The following is an 8,824-nucleotide window of genomic DNA, read 5'->3' as shown; positions in this document are numbered from 1 at the left end:
CCCTAAATAAAAGGCCTTCATGTAGTAATTTTTCTCAAGTAAAACAAATTTACATTGTGTCTGAAAATGTTTCATTCTATACCTAAAATCCATCACTTCTCTACCAAGAGGTGGAAGGCCTATTTTATCATTAGTCTTTTAGAGTCATGATTGCAAGTAAGTCTTGGTCATCTGCTTTGACAAAGCTTTTTTTTTTTCATTTGATCAAAGTTACATTTTAATTATAGTGGATTTCTTGTGACTATATAGACCAACAGAAACTTTCCACAGCCTTCATCTTTAGGGGATTTTGTCTCTTTTTTTTAGAAGTTTTTCTTTTCTTCTCTCTGTCAGTGACTTGGATCATGGCCTACAAAGATGGGAAGAATAGATAGATCATGTTTTGTGTGGAGTCAAGATGCAAAAAAGCTTACTATGCTAGAATGATGAGCCAAATCTGATAAAATAAAATTTATTTCAATATGTCAGTGTCTTCATTGATCTATAATCTTATCAATGTGGGTGTTCTCTCCATTGCTGCAAATTGCAACTCACTGAAGTCTTCCCATTCTGCTCAGTACTTATGTCCTCAAATAAAACCTCCCTGATGGCACACACAACATGCTAGAAGTCTGCTTTTAGATTTTGGTTATCCCAGTGCAGCATTTAGGCTTTCTGTTGTTTCTCCCTCTCACTATACAATCAAACCACTTCCTCTTCTGATCATAGTTCTTTTTTTGTTCTTTTTTTCTGCATTAAACTGTTTTAATGGTCTCAAAATTCTGTGAGAGATTTTTGGTCAAGTTGTTTCCATTTAAAAATTACTGATTATAGGGGGCAGCTAAGTGGTGCAGTGGATAAAGCACTGGCCCTGGATTCAGGAGAACCTGAGTTCAAATCCACCCTCAGACACTTGACACTTACTAGCTGTGTGACCCTGGGCAAATCACTTAACCCTCATTGCTCTGAAAAAAAATTACTGATTTAAAAAAGTAATAACTTGAAATTACTACGAAACAAAGGGTCCACAAAAACATTCCTTTCCTCCTGAAGCTTTTACAATGCATTGTAATCATTAACCAGTCTTTTACTATTAAATTTAAATGGCCAATTGAGACAAACCGTTCTGAGACCTTTCTTCCACCACTGATTAAGACTGGGGTGGCAGGTGTTGTACAGAATATCATTTAGCCTTCTGGGCTTTCTGGGTAGATTTTGTAACCTTGCCAGCTCCAGCAGCTTTCTTGTCAACTGCCTTGATGACACCAACTGCAACAGTCTGCCTCATATCATGAACAGCAAAATGACCCAGGGATGGATAATCAGAAAAGCTCTCCTCACACATGGGCTTGCCTGGAACCATGTCAACTATGGCAGCATCACCAGATTTCAGGAATTTAGGGCCATCTTCCAGCTTCTTACCAGAACGACGATCAATATTCTCCTTCAGTTCAGCAAATTTTCAAGTAATGTGAGCAGTGTGACAATGCAGTACAGGTGCATAGCCAGCACTGATTTGGCCTGGATGGTTCAGGATGATGACCTGTGCGGTGAAGCCAGCTGCTTCCATAGGTGGGTCATTCTTGCTATCACCAGCCACATTACCACAGAGGACATCTTTGACAGACACGTTCTTGACATTGAAACCAACGTTATTCCCAGGCAGAGCCTCACTCAGAGCTTCATGGTGCATTTCAGCCAACTTTACTTCAGTTGTAACATTGACTGGCGTAAAAGTGACCACCATGCCTGGTTTCAGAACACCAGTTTCCACTCGGCCAACAAGCATAGTACCAATACCACCAATCTTGTAGACATCTTGGAGAGGTAGACGAAGAGGCTTGTCAGTTGGATGAGTTGGCGGCAGGATGCAATCCAAAGCTTCAAGCAATGTGGTTCCATTAGCATTGCCAAAAAAAAATTAAAATTAAAATAAATTTTAAATTAAATTTTAAAATTTTAATTTTAATTTTTAAAGGGGCAGCTAGGTGGCACAGTGGATAGAGCACCGGCCTTGGAGTCAGGAGTATCTGAGTTCAAATCCGGCCTCAGACACTTAACATTTACTAGCTGTGTGACCCTGGGCAAGTCACTTAACCCCAATTGCCTCACTAAAAAAAAAAAAAATTAAAAAAATAAAACATTAGTATTGCCATCCTTACGAGTGACTTTCCATGCCTTGAAACAAGGCATGTTAGAGTTTGGCTCCAGCATGTTGTCACTATCAGTGCCTTCCAATATAGATAGATAGATACATAGATAGAACTCGGTGGACTGCTCATCTAGCTAAATATTATAGTCTTGAAAATATTGATTTTTTTTTCATTTAGAAAAATCTTACACCAATGTTGCATTGTAACATATGGATGATGCTAGCATCTCAAAGGTTGACAAGTTCTACCAGGACTTTGGGCATGGTCCTGAGGATACATTAGATCTTCTGTCCAAAGAGTATCCTAACTAAAGTTCCAGAAATTCATATATAATATATTGACTACAAGGTGACAAAATTTTTGGCCAAAGCCAGCCATGGAAGAAAGATGACATTGTGTGTGTGTGTGTGTGTGTGTGTGTGTGTGTGTGTGTGTGTGTGTGTGTGGCAATTGGGGTTAAGTGACTTGCCCAGGGTCACACAGCTAGTAAGTGTCAAGTTTCTGAGGTCGGACTTGAACTCAGGTCCTCCTGAATCCAGGGCCAGTGCTCTATCCACTGTGCAACCTAGCTGCCCCAAAGATGACATTTTTAATAGGGCTAAATGTAAAGTTCCAAAAATTTGGTTTAAAAAAACTAACTGCACAAGTAAATGATATAAGAGGTATGGTGAGAGAATGATTCATGGGAATTTTAGAGGTTAATGAATTCAATAAGTCAACAGTCTGATAGAGTAGCAAAAACAAACAAAACGTGACCTTAGAATGTATTATAAAGATAGAATGTCTAGAACAAGGGAAGTGACAATCTCATTCTACTCTGCCCTTATTAGACCAGATCTAGAGTACTTTGTTCAATTCTGAGTGCCTTGTTCAAGGAAGGGTATTAAAAAAGAGGACTGGGGGCAGCTAGGTGGTGCAGTGGATTCAGGAGGACCTGAGTTCAAATCCAACCTCATACACTTGACACTTACTAGTTGTGTGACCCTGGGCAAGTCATTTAACCCTCATTGCCCCACCAAAAAAAAGGAGCAAACCTCTTAAAAGCATTGGAAGAGAGTGGTCAAAACTAAATGTTAAGAGGATAGAAAAGTAGAACTTCAGAAGGTACATCTCATAGGCTCAGGTCTTTAAAAGGAGCTGCTGCTAAAGGAAAAGATGGTTAGGATATTGCCTCAGAGGTGACAGATGTAGAATAATGTCTGAGAACTGTGTGAAGTGCCACCAGATAAGTCAATAGGAAAATTTGATCATTCAACACACTTATTTTAGCCTCAGACACTTGACACTTACTAGCAGTGTGACCCTGGATAAGTCACTTAGCCCTCATTGCCCTACAAAGAAAAAATATTTTTTAAAAATACCACAAAGCAGCTTTAACTCTCTCAAGGTTATCACTTACATGGTGCTGGTGATGGAGAGATGGAAAAAGGAGCAGAGGATTCTAAAACCCACATAGTTTTTAGGTATTCTATAAACATTGGTTTAGTTTTTGGTTCATGAACCACATACCTGTTAACATTCTCTCTATTTGGAGAGGGGGGGGGCAATGAGGGTTAAGTGATTTGCCCAGGGTCACACAGCTAGTAAGTGTCAAGTGTCTGAGGTCGGATTTGAACTCAGGCCCTACTGAATCCAGGGCTGGTGCTTTATCCACTGCACCACCTAGCTGCCCCCACCATTCTCTCTATTTTAAAAAATATATAAAATGTATAATCTATATCAGATTGCTTGCTTCTTGGGGAGGGGAGAAAATTTTGGAACTCAAAATCTTATAAAAATTAACGTTGAAAAAAATAGAAGGACCTCAAGTTGCTTGTGGAAGTGGGAGGAAAATACATAAAGAGTTTATGGTGGTTAATCACAAAGAAGTAAATAAAGAAGATGGAGGAGTTGGTTCATCATCAACCCAGAGGCAACAAGAAATATCTCCTGGGAAGGGAAATGAAAGAAGTACCTACTATGTGCAAAGCACTGACCTAAGTGCTTTATAAACATTATCTTATTTGATCCTCACAACAACCCTGTGGGGTAGGTACTATTATGCCCCCCATTTTATAGTTGAGGAAACTGAAACAGAGGTTAAGTCACTTGCCCAATGTCACATAGCTAGTGAGTGTCTGAGACCAGATTTGAACTCATGTCTTCCTGACTCTGGCCCAGTTCTATATACTGTCCCACTTTATTCAAAGTGAGCACAAATGGACCACTGAAGATAACCTATGCATCAATATCTCTTGCAGAGAATGAAGAAGTAAAGATGATTCTCCAAACAAAATTAACATTAACCTTAGTCCTGAGTAACTTCAATGAAAAGGTGGAGGACATCAAGAAATATATCTGGGGGCAGCTAGGTGGCACAATGGATAAAGCACCAGCCCTGGATTCAGGAGGAGCTGAGTTCAAATTTGACCTCAAACACTTGACACTTACTAGCTGGGCAAGTCACTTAACCCTCACTGGGGTTAAGAAAAAAGAAAGATGTCTGGAGCTCAAGAAATTAAAGAGCACGAGGCTAACAAATGACTCAGAAGCCTTATACCTCATGAAATGAAGATTTTCTTCAATAATAGAGGGACTGAACATGATGCGCACTAAACAAACTCAGGGGAGGGGGTGGAAATGAAATTGGCCATATACTATTAGACTGTAAAGAATACTAATATGGCTGTCAGTTCAGAGTCAGGTGCCTGGCTGTAGTCAAATCATTGACTGTTTACAACAGAAGTCAAGATCAATAGCAAATTGGCTATTGATCTAAAAAGATGGAAGACAATGTAACTTCTTTAGCACAACTCCAGCCTGACTTGTTTAAACAAGATGTCAGCAATGAAAAATGGTAGGGGCATGATTTTTGACTCTCACTATTTCTTTTTTTTTTTTTTGGTAAGGCAATTGGGGTTAAGTGACTTGCCCAGGGTCACATAGCCAGTAAGTGTTAAGTGTCTGAGGCCGGATTTGAACTCAGGTCCTCCTGACTCCAGGGCTGGTGCACTATCCACTGCTCCATCTAGCGGCCCCTCACTATTTCTTAAATAAGTAAAAGCAATGCACATCTCTGCCTTGAGTCTTCTTCCATATTTTCTCTTCAGGCCTGCATTTTCAACTGCCTTGGTGTCTCAAACTCAGCACATTCAAAATAGAATCATTATCTTCTCTCCCAAACTCAGTCCTTCTCCAAACTTTTCCTAATTGTAATGAGTACACTAACATCTTTAGAGCTTCCCTTCTCCTCAACCCTTATATCCAATTAGTTGCTAATTCTTGTAAATTCTCTATCTCCCCAAAATCTATAGCATTCATCCCATTCTCTCCACCAACATGACCATTACTCTAATTTAGCTTCTTATCACTTCTTTTTTCTGGAGTATTGCAATAGTCTTTTAATTAGTCTTCCTGCTTTCAATTTTCCCCTATGCCCTTTAATCTGTCCTTCACCAAAATTATCTTTGGAGAATAATAAACTTGGAGTTTACAGACTAGATATACAGATTTAGGGGGTCATCTGCAGAGAGATAGTAATTGAGTTAATGTTTTCTGATGAGATTGCCAAAAGAAAATACATAAAGAGAAAAGGGATTTTGGAGAAATATGGTGATCTTTTAGCAAAAGAGACTAAGAAAAAAACAATCAGAGAAGTACAAGGAGACCAAGAGAGATGAGGAAGAAAGAAGAAAATCAAGAGAAAAGAGAGTATTCCAAAGGATGTTCATAAAAGTTATAGATAAGTCAAGAATAAACTGAGAAAACATGAGTGGGTTTAGCATTGAGTAGATCAATGGACAACCTGCAGAGTTGTTTCAACTGAATGGAAAGATCAGAAGCCAGATTTGAAGGAGTTAAAAAGTGAGTATAAGTGGGGGAAATTGAGGTAATGCTTGTATGCAATCCTTTGTAGGAATTTGATTGGAAAAGAGAACAAATATATGTTTATAGTTTAAAGGGAGGCAGGATCAAAGTAAGGCTTTTTAAGTATTAGGAAGATTGGGAATATCTGTAAATAGGAAAGAAAGCAGTAGATAAGAAGAGAATAAAGAGGAGGGAAAAAGAAAGAATGATTGAGGGAATAAACTCTCTGGGAAGACAGGAAAGAATGGCATCAAGACCACAAGTACAGTGGTTTGCCTTGGCAAAAACACTGAAGCAAAATAAAAAAGAATAAGAGACTATGAAAGAGATGCTAAGCTGTGGGATAGATGAGAAGGAGCTCACCTTTGCCTCTGTTTTCTCAGTAAAGTAGGATGCTGAGTCCTTTGCTGAGGAGATAGAAGAAGACAAAAAGGCAGAAGGTTTGAGATGGCTTCTATGGGAAGTGTGATAAAGTCAGAGAAGAATAAAAGGATTGCAGTATACCAAGTCATATTAAGTAGCATGAATGCATGCAGACACGATCTGAAAAATGTGGATTGGCAAAATGTGATTGACAGCAAGACAGGGAGTCAGGGGATTAAAGACTAAATAATAATGTAAAGTTGAATAGAAGAGGAGGGGAAGAAGGAGAAGAAGAAGAAGAAGAAGAAGAAGAAGAAGAAGAAGAAGAAGAAGAAAAAGAGGAAGAAGAGAAGAAGAGAAGAGAAGCGAAGAGAAGAGAAGAGAAGAGAAGAGAAGAGAAGAGAAGAGAAGAGAAGAGAAGAGAAGAGAAGAGAAGAGAAGAGAAGAGAAGAGAAGAGAAGAGCAGAAGAGGAGGAGGAGGAGGAAAAAAAGAAGAAAAAGAGGAAGAAGAAGAAAGTGCTAGTAAATGTGGAGTAACCCAGCTAGGGGAGGAGGGTGGAATATGCCCACACATTCTTTTAAGTTTAATTTGCATTATTAACACTTTCTTCAGTCTAGATAACAAACATAACAATAAATCATGCCCTCATTTGTAATGCTTGCCAATTTCTGAGATGTAAATGCCCACACTAAAAATTAATTAATGATTTCCCTTAAGCTGGTAAAAGGTGGCTCAAGCACACACTGGCCTAGAAGCGAGGAAAGTGAAATGAGAGCCTGGAAAACTACAGAAGGATAGAGAGGCTGGAGGTCATGGTGAGAATGAAGAATAGGTTTAGGAGGACTGAGACTGAGGTCATGAATAGCATTGTAGGTTCAGAGACATTTTCAGAGTTGTGGGCCAGGAAGGTGGAAAATTTGTGGGTGACACTGAGATCAAGTATATGGTCATTACTGTGTATGACCAAAGTGAAGAGAAAATAAAGGTCATGGGAGTTGAGAAGGTTGATGAAATGGAAGGGTAATGTGTCCAAAAAACAACAATGTGAATATTAAAATGCCCCCAAATGAGGTCAATATTTGAGGTGGAGAGGAAATATAAGGACCAAATGACATTTCTGAAAGAAGAAGAGCAATGACTTAGAGCAACGGTGTCAAATTCAAATAGAAACAGGGGCTGCTAAACCTTATATAAGGATATTTGTGAGCCCTATGTTGACTTAGAAAACCACGTTAACATTATCTATGAATTATTTTATCTTTATTTACTTTGTCAAATATTTCCTAATCCAGGGATGGTGCTTTATCCACTGTGCCACGTAGCTGTCCCCCACCCCCACCCCCAGGGACTTCTTGAAAAGGCAAAGGAAGCAATTGGTCAGGTTTTTATTTGTGGAAGAAAATGGAGAGAGTGTGAAGTAAAGATATCCAGAATGATGCAGAATGTGTGTTGGCAATAGATTTGGAATTCTGATGAGTACCAAGGGACAAAAAGGCAGATAAGGATATGGATTTTGGAAGAGACAAGGCTGAAGTGGATGGGGATGAGAACATGGAGAGACGTAAGAGAGAGAAAGCATTTTTACTTCAGCAAACACTGAATTTCAATTCCAAGTATAAGAGGAGCTGAATCTGGGAGTAGGCCCATCAAAACATGGAGACCAGAGACCTTCAGGGCATACTCAACTACAACTAAATCTAAGAGTCCTGGCCTCTCTTATGGTTCAGAGACATGGGCAATGAAGGCGGAATAACATGGAGATTATATCTCTGGGGATTGTCCTATACCCTTATCCCAAAATTATAAGTGATGCCTTATACCCATACAGGGACATGATGGCCAAGTCCAGAGAATGAGGGGTGACTGACCTGATTCTTCTTCAGAATAAAGGTTCCAGGACTGACTCACCAATGGGAGAAGGGATCCATAGGAGGGGAGAGACAGCTGAGGCATGGTGGCTAAGCCCAGAGGAAGAGGCTCTCCTCTGGAGGAAAGTTCTTTTTAGAGTAGGCTTTCTGCTATAGGCTAAACTATGGGTGGTATAGAGATAAAGACTAGCTCTGTGATTCTATCGGCATAAAGAACTCTCAAATAAGGAAGCTCTAAATACCAATGCAAGTCAGCAACTTCTCTGCAATTTGTAATCTCATATGGTTTCTTAGAGCATTGAAAGTTTAGGTGACTTGCCCAAAATCACACAGACACTAAGTATGGGACCTGAACCTGGGCACTCCTTGTTCCAAAGCTAACTGTCTACTACACCACTCTATTATACTGTGGTTGAGAAGAATGAAGCTCAGATGATAACCTTTTTAAAATATCATATTAAGATCTTCTTTGGATGACATTGGTGCGAGGACTTCCTCCCATGATGCAATTTGCAACCCATTCAAGCCTGCCTGTACAGAGCAGCAATTTGGCCATATCCTCTGGTAAGTTCTCTACAGGTCACCACTGGATGTCTTCTTCTACTGTTCTTGAC

The 8,824-nt window shown here is 39.5% G+C and overlaps 1 pseudogene; it reads right to left on the bottom strand.

Moving 5' to 3' along the window:
* Nucleotides 1-1,162: 1,162 nt before the first annotated feature.
* Nucleotides 1,163-8,295, bottom strand: LOC122732255 (annotated as a pseudogene).
* Between the last annotated feature and the right edge of the window lie 529 nt (nt 8,296-8,824).

This window comes from Dromiciops gliroides, chromosome 6 (genome assembly GCF_019393635.1).
Source record: "Dromiciops gliroides isolate mDroGli1 chromosome 6, mDroGli1.pri, whole genome shotgun sequence".
NCBI classification, from domain to species: domain Eukaryota; kingdom Metazoa; phylum Chordata; class Mammalia; order Microbiotheria; family Microbiotheriidae; genus Dromiciops; species Dromiciops gliroides.
The sequence above is the reverse complement of the archived record's forward strand: the minus strand, read 5'-3'. Positions and strand labels throughout refer to the sequence as shown.